At 38.6% G+C, this 17,368-nt stretch overlaps 1 pseudogene; it reads right to left on the bottom strand.

Moving 5' to 3' along the window:
* Positions 629-3,627, bottom strand: LOC108636092 (annotated as a pseudogene).

Here is a 17,368-nt window from a genome sequence, read left to right as displayed (position 1 = left end):
TCCAGTACTTTGGCCACCTCATGCGAAGAGTTGACTCATTGGAAAAGACTCTGATGCTGGGAGGGATTGGGGGCAGGAGGAGAAGGGGACGACAGAGGATGAGATGGCTGGATGGCATCACGGACTCGATGGATGCAAGTCTGAGTGAACTCCGGGAGTTGGTGATGGACAGGGAGGCCTGGCGTGCTGCAATTCATGGGGTCGCAAAGAGTCGGAGACGACTGAGCGACTGAATTGAACTGAATTGAGCTAACAACCACATCTACCTCTTCTTTCAAGTTGTCAGTGGTTTCCCTTTGCTTTTAAATAAAACAGAATTAATTTCTATGACTTTCAAGAGTCCTATCTTGCCAGCTTTTCTCTCCTTTGCTGTTTCTCAGCAACCACACTGGCTTTATGTTACTTTTTTTTTTTTTAACCATTTCACTAACAAACTACCTACAGTCATGCATACTGTAAACGTGGTTCCAGACTACTGCAATAAAGTGAATATTGCAATAAGATGGATTTTTTTGCTTTCCCAATGCCCATAAAAGTCGGGTTTACACTACATTTTAGCATGCAATGACATCAAATCTAAGCAAACAATGTATATACCTTCGTTAAAAAATTCTATTGCTAAAAAGTGCTAAGCATCACCTGAACCTCTTTTGTTAGTGGGGGTCTCAGCTCGGTGTGGATGGTGCTGTCTGACCAGGGCAGTGGTTGCTGAGGGTTGGGGTGGCGGTGGCAATCCCTAAAAATAAAACAACCATTAAGTTTGCTGTGAACATCTTTGCAGAAAAATATCTACTTCTGCTTTACTGACTACACCAAGCCTTTGACTGCATGGATCACAACAAACTGCAAAACTTTTGAAGAGATGGGGATACCAGACCACTTTACCTGCCTCCTGAGAAATCTGTATGAAGGCCAAGATGCAATACAGTTAGAACTGGACATGGAACAACGATCTGGTTCCAAATTGGGAAAAGAGTATATCAAGGCTATATACTGTCACCCTGTTTATTTAACTGATATGCAGAGGACATCATGTGAAATGCCAGACTGGATGAAGCACAAGCTGGAATCAAGATTGCCAGGAGAAATATCAATAACCTCAGATATGCAGATGACACCACCCTCATGGCAGAAAGTGAAAAAAAACTAAAGAGTCTCTTGATGAAAGTGAAAGAGAAGACTGAAAAAGCTGTTGTAAATCTCAACATTCGAAAAACTAAGACCATGGCCTCTGGTCCCATCACTTCATGGCAAATAGCTGGGGAAACAGTGGAACCAGTGACAGACTTTATTTTCTTGGGCTCCCAAATCACTGCAGATGGTGACTGCAGCCATGAAATTAAAAGACACTGGTTCCTTGGAAGAAAAGCTATGACCAACCTGGTGGTGGGGGTGGTGATTTAGTCCCTAAGTCATGTCCAACTCTTCCGACCCCATGGACTGTAGCTGCCAGGCTCCTCTGCCCATGGGATCTCCAGGCAAGAATCCTAGAGTGGGTTGCCATTTCCTTCTCCAAGGATGACCAACCTAGACAGCATATTAAAAAGCAGAGACATTATTTTGCCGACAAATGTCCAGTCTAGTCAAAGCTATGTTTTTTTCCAGTAGGCATGTATGGATGTGAGAGTTGGACTATAAAGAAAGCTGAGTGTTGAAGAATTGATGCTTTTGAACTGTGGTGTTGAAGAAGACTCTTGAGAGTTCCTTGGACTGCAAGGAGATCAAACTGGTCAATCCTAAAGGAAATCAATCCTGAATATTCATTGGAAGGACTGATGCTGAAGCTGAAACTCCAATACTTTGGCCACCTGATGCAAAGAATTGACTCATTAGAAAAGACCCTGATGCTGGGAAAGATTGAAGTCAGGAGGAGAAGGGGATGACAGAGGATGAGATGGTTGGATGGCATCACTGACTCAATGGACATGAGTCTGAGCAAGATCCATGGGTTGCAATAGACAGGGAAGCCTGGCATGCTGCAGTTCATGGGGTCGCAAAGAATCAGACACGACTGAAAGATAGAACTGGACTGAAAGTTTGCTGAATTAATTGACTCTTCCTTTCACGGATGATTTCGCTGTAGCATCAATGCTCTTTGATAGCATTTCACCCACAGTAGAACTTCTTTCAAAACTGGAATAAATCCTCTCACGTCTGCTACTGCTTTGAAAACTAAGTTTATGTAATATTTTAAATCTTCTCTTGTCATTTCAACAATATTCATAATGTCTTCACCGAGAGAAGTTTCCATCTCAAGAAACCACTTCCTTTGCTCATGTCTAAGAAGCAACTCCTCATCCATTCAATTTTTATTATGAGCTATCACAGCAATTCAGTCTTATCTTCAGACTCCACTTTTAATTCTTGTTTTCTCACTATATCCACCACACTTGCAGTTACTTCCTCCACTGAAGTCTTGAACCCCTCAAAGTCATTCATCAGGCCTGGTATACACTTCTTCCAAACTTCTATTAACATTGATATTTTGTTCTTTTCCCATGAATCACGAATGTTCTTAATGGCATCTAGAATGGTGTATCCTTCCCAGAGATTTTCAACCTTGCCCAAATCCATCACAGGAATCAATATCTACGGCAGCTATATAGCCTTAAGAAATGCATTTCTTAAATAATAAGGCTTGACAGTTGAAATCACTCCTTGATCCATGGGCTTCAGGATGGATGCTGTATTTGCAGCACAAAAACAACATTAATGTCATTATCCGTCTCCATGAGAGCTATTGGGTAACCAGGTGCATTGTCAGCGAGCAGTCATATTTTGAAAGGAATTCTTTTCTGAGCAGCAGATCCCAGCAGTGTGCTGAAAATAGCTGTCACTCAGGATTTGCTGTTCCATTTAGAGAGCACAGGCAGAGCAGATTTAGCAAAAAAGAGCCTTATGTGGGGATGGTAGATGAGCATTGGCTTCAATTTAAAGTTACCAGCTATATTAGCTCCCAACAAGAAAGTTAGTCAACCTGTCCTTTTGAGCTCTGAAACCAGGCATTGACTTCTCTTCTCTAGCTATGAAAGTGCTAGATGGCATCTTCTTTCAATATAAGACTATTTCATCTATATTGAAAATCTGCTTTTCAGTGTAGCCACTGTCATTAATTATCTTAGCTAGATCTTCTGGATAAAATGCTGCAGCTTCTACATCAGTTCTGGTTCACCTTGTACTTTGATATTAAGATGGCTTCTCTCCTTAAAGCTCATGAGCACACCTCTGCTAGCTTCAGACTTTTCTTCTGGCAATTCCTTACCTCTCTCAGCCTTCCTAGAATTGAAGGGAATTCAAGACTTGCTATGGATTAGACTTCAGCTCAAAACAATCTTATGGCTGGTTTGATCTTCTATCCAGACCACAGAAACTGTCTCCATATCATCAAGAATGCAAGCTAGCTTTCTTATCATTTGTGTGTTCACTGGAGTAGCACTTTTAATTTCCTTCAGAAACTTTCCCTATTCATTCACAACCTGGCTAACTGTTTAGTGCAATAGACCTAGCTTATGGCCTATCTCAGCTTTCAACATTAATGCCTTCCTCATTAAGCTTAATCATTTCTAACTTTTGATTTAAACTGGAAGATGTGCAATTTTTCCTTTCACTTAGAAACTTAAAAGCCATTGCAGGGTTACTAATTGTCTTAATTTCAAAATTGTTATCTCTCAGGGAACAGGGAGTCTGAGGAGAGGGTGAAAGATAAATGAACTGCTAGCTGGTAAATGGAGCAGTCAGAACACACACATTTATCAATTATGTTGGCCATCCTATATGGGTATTATTTATGGTGTACCCAAATAATTACAATAGTAACATCAAAAACCACTGCTCACAGATCACCATAACAAGTATACTATTAATGAAAAGTTCTGAAATATTGTGAAAATCACCAAAATGTGACACAAAGATATAAAGTGAGCCAATGCTGCTGAAAAAATGGTGCCAACAACTTGCTCAATTCAGGATTGCCATGAACCTTCAATTTGCAAAAAAAAAAAAAAAAAAAAAAAATGCAGTATCTATGAAGAACAGTAAAATGAGGCTTGCCTGTATCCTGTTCTCTCCTAGAGATATATGCTTGCTAGTCCCTCTGCTTGAAATGTTTTCTCCTTAAATGACCATGTAGATTCTTCTTTAAGGTCTTTGCTCAAATATCACTTCCTCAGTGAGACCTTCCTTGGCCACCTTATTTAAAATTAAAACTTTTACCCCAACTTCTACACTTCCTATGTTCCCTCTATTCTTTCAATGTCCTAGTTTTTCTCCATAGCCATTATCTTGTATACTATATATTTTGCTTATTTTGTTTCCTTTATGCACTGTCCCAGTGGGATGTAATCTTCCTGCCTGAAGACATTTTCTCTGTGTCCTAGTAATAACAAAGAGCCTGAAAGAGTACCAAAAACATAGTGCTACATATTCTCCATTTGCTTTACCAGATCTGCTTCAAGTTCTTTTCTTAAATGTTCTGTGCTATGGGAGACTGGCCTCTGCAGATTGCCAATCTGGAATTCCTTGCCCTCTGGCTTTACCCCTGTGGAATTTTGCCAGTGGGAAGTACTTTCAGAGACTCAGAGGAGACAGGAAAATTAGGATGGATATTTATTCCCTTTAAAGTACCCAAGTAGCTAGCAGCTGTACTCTCTACTTAAGGCCACAGCTGTCCCATAACACCTTTCCAAAGGTAGCAGCATCCCCAGATTAGGCAACTACTAGCTGTCCTTGCCTCTCAGGGGACATGTCTCTGAATTCCTAGGTTTTCATCCTGTTTCTTTGGTTTCTTCATCCTTGTCATTTGTCTTTCATCAAATCTCAGTTATTCACTAGAGTATGCCATCTATTTTCTTCAGGGATGCTGACTGATAAACTAAACATCCAACAATAAGACCAAAAAACCTGTTAATAAAGCTATTTCTAGGAAAATCAGATGTGTAAAGCATGCTATATTTCTAAGTACACTGTTAATGCTCAATAAATGGTACTAATTATTAAGCCAAATGTATTCTCAATATTGGCATCTTAATAAATTCTGTATAGCATATTGTATATAATATAACATTTTAGAATTTACTATAGCGTGCAGTATAACATTTTACTAAATTCATCTGCCCTTTCCCAGATTAAAATATGTCATCAATAACTAGAACGTAATATAGCAACAACTTTATTAAGACATAGGTCTTAATGATTAATTTGCTGTCCTTTTATAAAATGCATTCTCTGAAACTGCTGGAGAGGCAAAAATATATTTACTTTGTTTCATATCAACTGGATGACTCCTCTCTGTACAATAATATAGTTCATATACAGCTCAACTTATGATGCAAGAAGAAGAAGATAAATCATAGAACAATGATTCTAAAAATAGCCAGCAATTACATGTCAGCAATCTGAGTTTCAGACTGCTACAGCAAAGCAACTAATTTCTACTTAATTCAGACAGTAGCCACAAAATCCAAATGGCTTAATATAAAGCTATGGGGAATTCAGTGATTAAAGGTATGGTATATATATGGTAAAATCTACATGATGCTATTTATGACTTTTACAAATTCTCTCTAGTGAAGAAATCAAAGTTGCAGCCTTCTGTATGGAATTCCCCTTGAGTTCACACCTGAGCAAAATGTAATCTCTAAGACATTGCATGAAACCCCAGAAGATCTTTAATGAGCTTAGATAAGAATTATGCTGATGACTACAGGGAATCTTGCAAGCTCTTCACTGTCAAAAAGATAAAATCCTTAAGAGGGAAGACAATGGTCTTTGGTAAAGATAAAAAAAAAATTCCATAGTTTTACTTCTATGGCTACATTATGTAATTTATTTCATGCTATAGTTATAATTTTTAAACTACATAATTAATAATTTTAGTCATTAATAATTTTAGTCATTTAGTCTAGACATTTACTTTTATCAGTAGTACAAAATACATGGTTGCAAAAAATCTGATGTGGTTTAAGGCCAATATGCCTTGAGACATTCCAAATAAACCCATGTGTAATCTATGTTTCTTTCATTCCTATTCACTATGATTACAAAAGGCAAAAAAAACTCATATTCCCTTATTTCCCATAAATTCCTTTAATTCAAATTCTTCTGTGTTAACTACCTATGACATTTGTCTTCCAGATTTATAGTTAAGCAATTTGTCAGGCATCTCTTCACTCCTGGCACACAGAAACCAACCAGCTGTTTACAATTTTTATCCTTTCCAATTCTTTCGGCCCAGTGACAATATCTCACCTCAAAAAAGAATCATTCGTACCTTGGAATATGATGATGAATAATAAACTTCTTTGGAAATTTCAATATTCACTATACACAAAAATTATTGAAAATTATATTCTATTCATCTAAACTCCAAATTGATTTGCACCTTCAATAAACAACGTATTTCTTTTTTCTTTTTTTTTTCCACCCTGTCTGAAAATTTTTTTCTCTATATTCTTGTATCTTGGAGCTAGCAATGTCATACTTTCTCACTGTCACTGACATTCAGCTCTGGAGTATACAATGTCCTTGACCAGTCTGCATCTGATGCCTCATTTCTGCCTATGCTAACTCTTTGAGAATGTGGGCAGACCCATAGCCACATTTCACAATTGTACGGTCTGCTTAGGATTCTCCGGGAGTTGGGGGCAGTGTGGAAAATGGGATTTCTCTGTTGATAGGCAAGATAAGCTTAAAATCCTACAAAAACATTTGGTAAGTACACATCCAATGTCATTATAGAATTAGTAAGGCTGACTACCACTACAAATGTGGGTACCCATGATATCACACCACAAAAAATTGCTTCTGGGAATGAAAGGCCATTCCAGTTCTCCAGTCTAATGATAAAAATGGCCACAAGTCCAATTCTTTCACAGATCATTAAGATAAGGAAACACCTTATATTTCTGGGAGCTTAATTCTGAACATTTCCCACTCCAGAGTAAAATAAAGACTACTATGCTAACTATTTAACTTTTATGCAGGATGAAAGCAAAAGTGAAAGCTGTTCAGTCATGTCTGACTCTTTGCGACCCCATGGACTATACAGTCCATGGAATTCTCCAGGCCAGAATACTGGAGTGGGTAGTGTTTCCCTTCTCCAGGGGATCTTCCCAACCCAGGGTACATCATGCTAAATGCCAAGCTGGATGAATCACAAGCTGGGATCAAGATTGACAGGAAAAATACCAACAACCTCAACTATGCAGATGACACCACTTTAATGGCAGAAAGTGAAGAGGAATCTCTTGATGTGGGTGAAAGAGGAGAGTAAAAAAGCTGGATAGAAACTCTATATTCAAAAAACTAAGATCATGGCATAGGGTCCTATCATTTTATGGCAAACAGAAGGGGAAAAATTGGAGGCAATAACAAATTTTATTTTGGGTGACTCCAAAATCACTTGGACAGTGGTTACGGTAGTCATGTATGAATGTGAAAGCTAGGGCATAAAGAAAGCTGAGTGATGAAGAAATGATGCTTTCAAATTGTGTGATGAAAAAGACTCCTGAGAGTCCCTTGGACAGCAAGGAGATCAAACTAGTCAATCCTAAAGTAAATTAATCCTGAGTATTCATTGGAAGGACTGATGCTGAAGCTGAAATTCCAAAACTTTGGCCACCTAATGTGATGAGCTGACTCCCTGGAAAAGACCCTGATGCTGGGAAAGACTGAAGGCAGGAGGAGAAAGGTGTGACAGAGGGTGAGATGCTTGGATAGCATCACTGGCTTAAAGGACATGAGTCTGAACAAACCCTGGGAGATAGTGAAGGACAGGGAAGCCTGGCATACTGCAATCCATGGGGTTGCAAAGAGTCAGACACGACTTAGGGACTCAACAACAAAAACTGTTGTGAGTGTTCATCTTAATTTGTCTAATCTACATGCATTTTAAAAGATCTAAAATGTCTAAGTTCAATGAAAGTCTACAGAAGATTCTTAAAGTTAATTTATTAATCAGAAGATATGATCTTTTCTCCTCATAGAATTCAGATTCCCTACTTTGGTGACTGGAAAAAGGTTAGTTTTCATTCCAATACCAAAGAAAGGCAATGCCAAAGATTGCTCAAACTACCACACAATTGCACTCATCTCACACGCTAGTAAAGTAATGCTCAAAATTCTCCAAGCCAGGCTTCAGCAATACGTGGACCATGAACTTCCCGATGTTCAAGCTGATTTTAGAAAAGGCAGAATATGCAGAGATTAAATTGCCAACATCTGTTGGATCATCAAAAAAGCAAGACAGTTCCAGGAAAACATCTATTTCTGCTTTCTTGACCATGCCAAAGCCTTTGACTGTGTGGATCACAATAAACTGTGGAAAATTCGGAAAGAGATGGGAATACCAGACCACCTGACCTGCCTCCTGAGAAATACGTATGCAGGTCAGGAAGCAACAGTTAGAACTGGACAAGGAACAACAGACTGGTTCCAAATAGGAAAAGGAGTACATCAAGGCTGTATATTGTCACCCTGCTTATTTAACTTCTATGCAGAGTACATCATGAGAAACGCTGGGCTGGAAGAAGCACAAGCTGGAATCAAGATTGCCGGGAGAAATATCACTAACCTCAGATATGCAGATGACACCACCATTATGGCAGAAAGTGAAGAGGAGCTAAAAAGCCTCTTGAAAGTGAAAGAGGAGAGTGAAAAAGTTGGGTTAAAGCTCAACATTCAGAAAATGAAGATCATGGCATCTGGTCCCATCACTTCATGGGAAATAGATGGGGAAACAGTGGAAACAGTATCAGGCTTTATTTTTTGGGGCTCCAAAATCACTGCAGATGGTGACTGCAGCCATGAAATTAAAAGACCCTCACTCCTTGGAAGAAAAGTTATGACCAACATGTTCAAAAGCAGAGGCATTACTTTGCCCACAAAGGTCCGTCTAGTCAAGGCTATGGTTTTTCCAGTGGTCATGTATGGATGTGAGAGTTGGACTGTGAAGAAAGCTGAGTGCCAAAGAATTGAATGTTTTGAACTGTGGTGTTGGAGAAGACTCTTGAGAGTTCCTTGGACTGCAAGGAGATCCAACCAGTCCATTCTGAAGGAGATCAGCCCTGGGATTTCTTTGGAAGGAATGATGCTGAAGCTGAAACTCCAGTACTTTGGCCACCTCATGCGAAGAATTGACTCATTGGAAAAGACTCTGATGCTGGGAGGGATTGGGGGCAGGAGAAGGGGAAGATCGAGGATGAGATGGCTGGATGGCATCACTGCTCAATGGACGTGGGTCTGAGTGAACTCCGGGAGATGGTGATGGACAGGGAGTCCTGGCGTGCTGCGATTCATGGGGTCACAAAGAGTCGGACACGACTGAGTGACTGAACTGAACTGAACTGAACTGAAATTTGGTGACTCCCATTTGACCAACTGAAAGCTAGTCAGAGAGGCAACAGCTGCGGCATGTCCCTTTGCTAAGTTGTAGTACCTCAATCTTATGCCCGTTTGTGAGATAAAGGGGAAAGCGGATGAACTGGAAAGAGCAATGAGAAATAGATAGATGATCTCTATGGTACTTTTGGCTTGAAGAGTCTGGGGCCTGAGATTATACTCTAAGTTACTAACTTAATTGTGCTTCTGCCTAGACAGTGCCCTTTACATACACACTCAGCAATTACAGCAAAATTAAGTTTTGAGATAATTGCTGAATCAGGCATATTATAATATTTCTTTCCAAGGTTTCTTTTTTTTATGGAATTCATAAACTGTTACATTTTTCTCTTCATTGACTATTCACTACTCCAATTTTGCTTTCGTATAAAGATATTTATCAAAATAATATGGAATGCAACTTAAAAATACATAATATTGCAAATCACAGTCTCCATTGCTAATCCACAGCAGTAATCATTTCTCATTCATTCAGTCATCTCATGAAATTTACCTACAAATTTCTTGGTAACATGTTAATATCATTACTTATTAATTTGTGTCTTTGTATAATAAATATTGGTTTACTTTTATTGCAGGTAAAGATTTTGTTTCCTTGTATTCTTGCTATTCCCTTTCTTTCACACAATAAAAAACTCATAATTTTTAGTTAAATCAGTATTCAGTGTTCAGAATACCATGACTATGTAAATGTTAAATTTTACTCACTGTTGAGTATATTGTGATTTATATTTTCTTTCTTGACTATATTTTCAAAAAGTTAGTGACTTTTTCTTTTTTCATAAATTTGTTATTGTTTTTGGATTCTCTGGTGAAAGTCTGTAATCACAAAGATGATAAAATATGAAAAGATAATGTTGAAAAATACACACTCATGGGAAATTCAAAACGCTAACTGCTGGGGTCCAGCCCTGGTGGATCCAGGGAATTTGAAGCGGGGACGGAATCGGTGAGGAAAAACTTATTTATTTAGAAATGCAAAGAGAGATTAGGAAAGAATAATGTAGTAGGAAAATTAGTGGAGAAAAGAGGTTTAATAACTTGGTTTACAAGGAAAACCAATAAAGTTCCAAGACAAGGAACTTGCACTGTCTACATAGGCCACCAGCATCCACTTGAATAGCGGAGGGTGCCCTGCCTTGGGCTCCCTCTCGCGTGGGTCTTAGAAGCCAGGGCAAATACGTAGACACGGTGAGCCTCCATGCTCCAGATGGGAATTCAGCCAGAAAAGGGAGAAAAGAACAGCATGGGGGAGCCAAGCATCGGTGCCAGACCCACAACTTTATTTTCAAAAGCCACTTATATACCCCAAGTTGTACATAAAGGAATAATGGAATATGCAGAGTTATGCAGGGGCAGCAGTCCTGACCCTCATTGAGACCAGGCTTTCTTTTTGCATACCTTCCCGTATACAAAAGTTCTCAGGTGGTTCACATTATCTTCTGGCCAAAGGGCCTGTTAACATTTTTATGGCTCTTTTCCTAGATAAATGTCTATCAACCAGAAAACTCTTTTTCCCTTGAAGTGTTTTTTCTTTAATCTGCATCACCCTCAAAGTACTAAATAAAGTTACATTCCTGTAGAACAAAGGTGCAGGGGTTATAACAAAGAAAGTACTTAACTCAAAGATCTAATGTTGCTAATACCAGGGCTACTACCTGGTTTTTCTATATACCAAATATATCTACAAATAAAAAATATGAAAACTTGGCAGCAAGTATTGGCTCAACAAATGAAACCCTTAATCAGTCCTATTCTAATGATTTTGACTCCTCAGAAGCCCCTACATTCCTAGGATGTTTTAAGCTTCCTGTGCCTCTTGCAGTTGGGAGGCTGCAAACAATCACATGCACAGCTGTAAGAGTCCGGCAGGCAGGCTAGAAAGCCATCAGAGGGGTTTTTGGATTGAAACACTCATATTATGCCCAGGAGATTTATTATCTAAAACTCTAACTTTTTCCAGAAAAAGGTGGTGGGGGGACAGCCCCCTATTAATGTCAGAAGACTAGGTGGAAAGCATAACAGTAAAGCAGGCAGAATCTTGTTTTGGGGGGTAGATGCTCAGGAACAGGGGGTCTCCTGAGGCTTGATCCTGCCTTTGCATATGCTGAGCCTCCTTTCTTATGACCTTTGCCATGGGCGGAGTTCCTCATGCTGGCTCCTGGCAGCTAACAGTCCATCATATGAGAGTTTTGTAGAGAAACAGAATCAATATGATGTGTGTATATATGTAAATATGTCTGTCTGTCTATCTATCCATCTATAGAGAGCGAATATGGAGCTGGCTTACACAGCTGGCTTACACAGAATATGGAGACTGGCAGATGTCTAGTGTGGACCAGGAATGTCAAAAGCCAGGAGAGCTGGTGGTGCAGTTCTAGTCTGAAGGCCAAAAGATGAAGATTCAGGAAAGCCAATGGTACAAATAAACTCCAAAAGTAGCATGCTGGAGAATTTGCTCCTTCCTGCTCAGGGGAGGCCATTCTTTTTGTTTTAATTAGGCCTGTAACTAATTAGACAAGGCTCACTCACGCTATGGAGGGCAATCTGCTTACTTACACTTTACTGAATTAATTATCAATTTCAACCAAAACTACTCTCCAAGATGATACATAAAATTATAATCATTACATCCATGATTTTATAAAGTACAAGAAGTATATTTAAAATTACATCCTAACATACCAAGTTTTCCCCTAATATGCATAGCTTAGGGAAATTTTGAGGAAAAAAATATAACTTCCTTCTTACATGATTATTCATTTAAATTAATACTTGACTTTGTTGTATCCTCTGGGGATACCAAAGATCAAATAAAGAGAGAATATGAGCTTTGAGTGACTAGAAATGAAGCAGACGGAAAAAAAAAAAAACTATAATTTTAAAAATACTTTTCCTGTACATGACACTTTAGAGGAAAATCAAAGGGCTTTGTATTTGGGAATATGGCACCTGAAGGAAGAGTGCTAGCCTATGGCAGGGCAGGTGGAGGACTAGTTTCTGAAGGTATGTGAAACGTATTAACAAGTTTAGTTTTAGTCCCGTGGAGAGTAGAAAACACATTCAAAATTCTTGAACATCGAGGCAGCATAAGCAGACTACTTTCTTTAGAAGCAGCTCTCAGTTTTATGAAGAGAACAAGCTAGAAAGCAGATAGGATTTAAGAGTCAGTCTTCTCAGGGTTCGTATTATCTTTCCATCTGTCATAATCTGAATGATCTGGTACAAATTCCTTAAGCTCCATCTATCCTAGGTTCTCATTTGCAAAATGGAGCTAATAATATTTCATGAGCTGTTAAGATAAGCAAATGGAATACAGTAAGTAAAGAGTCTATTGAATACTTGACATTTAATAGGGGTTTTGTAATTTGCTAGTGCAAATTACCCTTCCCTTACTCACATATATTTATATTAAAGCTATAAAAAGATATGAAACAGAAACTATGTAGGTTTATATATATTTGAGCCCATAGTTTAAGGTGACTTATACATGATTTAATTGTAGGGAAGTATAAGAAGTTTGAGAATAGTAATAGTTTGTCAATCAGCCTGTAACAGCTCTGAGTCCAGCAATATCAGAATATGAATGAATACCTTGTAATCAAGTGGAAGCAGACATCTTGCAGATGTACTGATGACCTAACTAACAAGACCATGGGTCTTAGAAGACCCATGGGTATAACATTAGGTAGGGTCATAATACACACAAGGGAGAAAATAGTTTTTATCATATAAAAATGTTTTTTTTAGTTAGTGCTATGGTTCATTGGATACCACAAAACCACGGATGTGTTGTCAGTCTTTAAGAGATGTGTGTAATTTATATTTTCTACAACTGAGAATACAAAATATGAATATACTTATTGAGCCACTCATATGGCTAGAAAGCTTCCTTCCAAGAGATTCATGTCATTAATTTTTTGCTTCATTCAGGCATCTGCTCAAGTGTCACTCTTCCAAAGGCACCTCTTTTACCATACCATAAAAACAGCAGTTTTCCATACTAATTTGAAAAGGTATGTAGGCACCCCGATGTTCACGGAAGCACTGTTTACAATAGCCAAGTCAAGGAAGCAATTTAAGTGTACGCAGACAGATGAATGAATAAAGAAGATGTGGTACATATATACAATTTAGCTGTGAAAAATAATAAAAATTTTCCATATATAATAACATGGATGGACTTGGAGGTTACTATAGAGAGAGGAATAAGTCAAATAGAGAAAGGCAAATACTATATTTTATCACTTATATGTGGAATCTAAAATATAAAACAAACTAGTGAATAAAACAAAACAGAAACAAATAAATATAGAAAATAAATTAGCGGTTACTAGTGGAGAATGGGAAGGAGAGAGAGGCAAGATCAGGGGAGGGGATTAAGAGGTATATATTTTATATCAACTATAAATGAGGTATAACTTATAAAAATTGTAAGTCCCTGTCATATACCTGAAATTTATATCATAGTGTAAATCAATTATATTGAATTTTTTAAAATAAAATTTATAGAAATAAGAATTTAAAAAAGAAATGCTCAACTAGTGACTGCACTAGTGGTGCTGATAAGATTTGGTCTTCTGTCTTGTGTTTATCTTGGATTGTTCTCAAACTCTAAATTGCCACATTTGAAATCTTTCACATGTCATAATAGGTGTTTATACATATAAGGGCTTCCCTGGTGGCTGAGAGGTAAAAGCGTCTGCCTACAATGTGGGAGACCTGGGGTTGATCCCTGGGTTGGGAAGATCCCCTAGAGAAGGAAATGGCACCCCACTCCAGCATTCTTGCCTGGAAAATCCCATGGACAGAGGAGCCTGGCAGGCTACAGTCCATGGGGTCACAAAGAGTTGGACACAGCTGAGCAACTTCACTTCACTTCTTCACTTTATACATATTGAGGTACTGTATATAATAGTAAGGAAGTCAGAAAATTTCTAAAAGTTTATGGATTAGTATATGGATACATTCTAAAAGTATATGGATTAAAAATAAGGGTTGTTGTTATTGTTGTTTAGTCACTACATTGTGTCTGACTCTCCTGCAACCCCATGGACTGTAGCCCACCAGACTCCTTGGTCCATGGAATTTCCCAGGCAAGAATAATTGAGTGGATTGCTATTCATGTCTCCTGGGGATCTTCCCAGGGATTGAACATGCATGTCCTGCATTGCAGGTGAATTCTTTAATGCTGAACCCCCCAAATAAGGGTACATCTAGATATTTTACCCTCTCAAGAAATATATACAGTAGACTTCTGAACACAACTACACTCATCTCACACACTAGCAAAGTAATGCTCAAAATTCTCCAAGCTAGGCTTCAACAGTACATAAACAAGAACTGCCATATGTTCAAGCTGGACTTAGAAAAGGCAGAGGAACCAGAAGATAAATTGTCAGCATCCATTGGATCTCAGAAAAAGCAAGAGAGTTCCAGAAAAGCATCTACTTCGGCTTCATTGAATATGCTAAAGCCAATGATTGTGTGGATCACCACAAAATGTTGAAATTCTTGAAAAGATAGGAATACCAGACCACCTGACCTGCTTCCTGAGAAATCTGTATGCAGGTCGAGAAGTAAAAGGTAGAATGAGACATGGAACAACGGCCTGGTTCCAAATCTGAAAGAAGTATATCAAAGCTGTATAGTGTCACCCTGTTTATTTAACTTATATGCATAGTACATCATGTGAAATGCCAGTTTGGATGAAGCACAAGCTGGAATCAAGATGCTGGGAGAAATACTAATAACCTCAGATATGCAGATGACACCACCCTTATAGCAGAAAGTGAAGAGGAATGAAAGAGGCTCTTTCTAAAAGTGAAAGAGGAGAGTGAAAAAGCTGGTTTAAAACTCAACACTCAAATAACTAAGACCATGACATCTGGTCCTATCACTTCATGGCAAATAGATGGGCAAGTAATGGAAACAGTGACAGACTTTATTTTCTTGGGCTCCAAAATCACTGCAGATGGTGACTTCAGTCATGAAATTAAAAGACACTTGCTTCTTGGAAGAAAAGCTGTGATAAACGTAGACAGCATATTAAAAACCAGAGACATTACTTTGCCGACAAAGCTCCATATAGTCAAAACTATGGTTTTTCCAGTAGTCATGTATGGATGTGAGAGGTGGACTCTAAAGAAAGCTGAGTGCCGAAGAACTGATGCTTTTGAACTGTGGTGTTGGAGAAGACTCTTGAGTCCCTTGGACTGCAAGGAGATCCAACCAGTCTATCCTAAAGGAGATCAGTCCTGGGTGTTCATTGGAAGGACTGATGCTGAAGCTGAAATTCCAATACTTTGGCCACCTGTTGTGAAGAGCTGACTCATTTGAAAAGACTCTGATACTGGGAGAGATTGAGGGTGGGAGGAGAAGGGGACAACAGAGAATGAGATGGATGGATGGCATCAGTGACTTGATAGACGTGAGTTTGAGCAAGCTCTGGGAGTTGGTGTTGGACAGGGAGGCCTCACGTGCTGCAGTCCATGGGGTCGCAAAGAGTAGGACACAACTGAATGACTGAACTGAGAGCTCTGAACAACATGGATTTGAACTGGACGGGTCCACTTGTATGCAGATTATTTCAATACATATTTTGGGAAAAATTTTTGGAGATTTGCAGCATTTTGAAAAAAAATCATAGATGAACTGCATAGCCTAGAAATATTGAAGGAAAAGAAAAAAGTAGATATGTCATGAATGCATAAAATATATGTATATACCAGTCAATCTCCCATAGATATAAGTATAAGGTGAGTGGTAATATAAACTTAATAATGTATTAGTGTTCCTACAGTTGTATAACTTTATTTTCAAAGGATTACATTACTATATAGTATGACTCTCTCTATCTCCTGCATTTCAGGCAAATTCTTTACCATCTGAGTCACCAGGGAAGTCCTGTGGAAACTAAAATATGACACAAATGAACTTATCTGTGAAACAGAAACAGACACACAGACACAGAGGACAGACCTGTGATTGCCAAGGGGGAGGGAGATGAGGGGTGGAGAGAGTGGGAGGTCAGGTTTAGCAGATGAAAACTATATACATATATACACACATATATATAATGGATACACAACAAGGTTGTACTGTATAGCACAGGGATCTGTATTCAATATCCTGTGATAAACTATAATGAAAAGAATAAGAAGAAGAATGTGTGTGTGTGTATATATAAAGCTGAATCACTTTGCAGAAACAAATACAGCATTGCAAATCAACTACATTACAAAAGGAAAAGAAATAAAGTCACTGATGAGTAAACTGGTAAGAACTTCTAAGAATATTACATAACACATTAAATTTCTTTTATTTCCAATTAAAATATAGCCATATGGGAAAAGTGAATATTGTATATAACAATTTAAGCAGGGGCTGGGAGAACTGATAAGTTGATCATGCTAACTATGCCTCACTGATTTTTTTGAAAAATGTTTCTCACCTACTATTTAAAAATTTTTGAAACAAAAGCCTTTTATAGTTGGATTGTTTTCCATTTACAACAAACTTTGAACATTTCCAAAAGTTTCAAACTTCCCATTTCTGAATAGCTTTGGATAATCTGGGGCTTCCCTCCTGGTGGCTCAGAGGCTAAAGCATCTGCCTAGAATGCGGGAGACCTGGGTTTCATCCCTGGGTTTGGAAGATCCCCTGGAGAAGGAAATGGCAACCCACTCCAGTACTCTTGCCTGGAAAATCCCATGGATGGAGGAGCCTGGTAGGTTACAGTCCATGGGGTCGCAAAGAGTTGGACACGACTGAGCGACTTCACTCAGTCACTCACTCATGGGTAATCTGATCTGGAGCTGCAATGGGTCCTCAACTTGAATGCTTCACTTGGAATTTTTCTAAACTGAAAAAGGCATGTTGTACTAGGAGTTAGAGCCTCTAGTCCCAAAGGCACAATATTTTTATATAATTTATGTCACAGGGGTTGCAAATGGTAGGCTCCCTTATCGCA

This window comes from Capra hircus, chromosome 5 (genome assembly GCF_001704415.2).
Source record: "Capra hircus breed San Clemente chromosome 5, ASM170441v1, whole genome shotgun sequence".
In the NCBI taxonomy this organism is placed as follows: domain Eukaryota; kingdom Metazoa; phylum Chordata; class Mammalia; order Artiodactyla; family Bovidae; genus Capra; species Capra hircus.
This window is presented reverse-complemented; position numbering and strand designations above follow the sequence as displayed.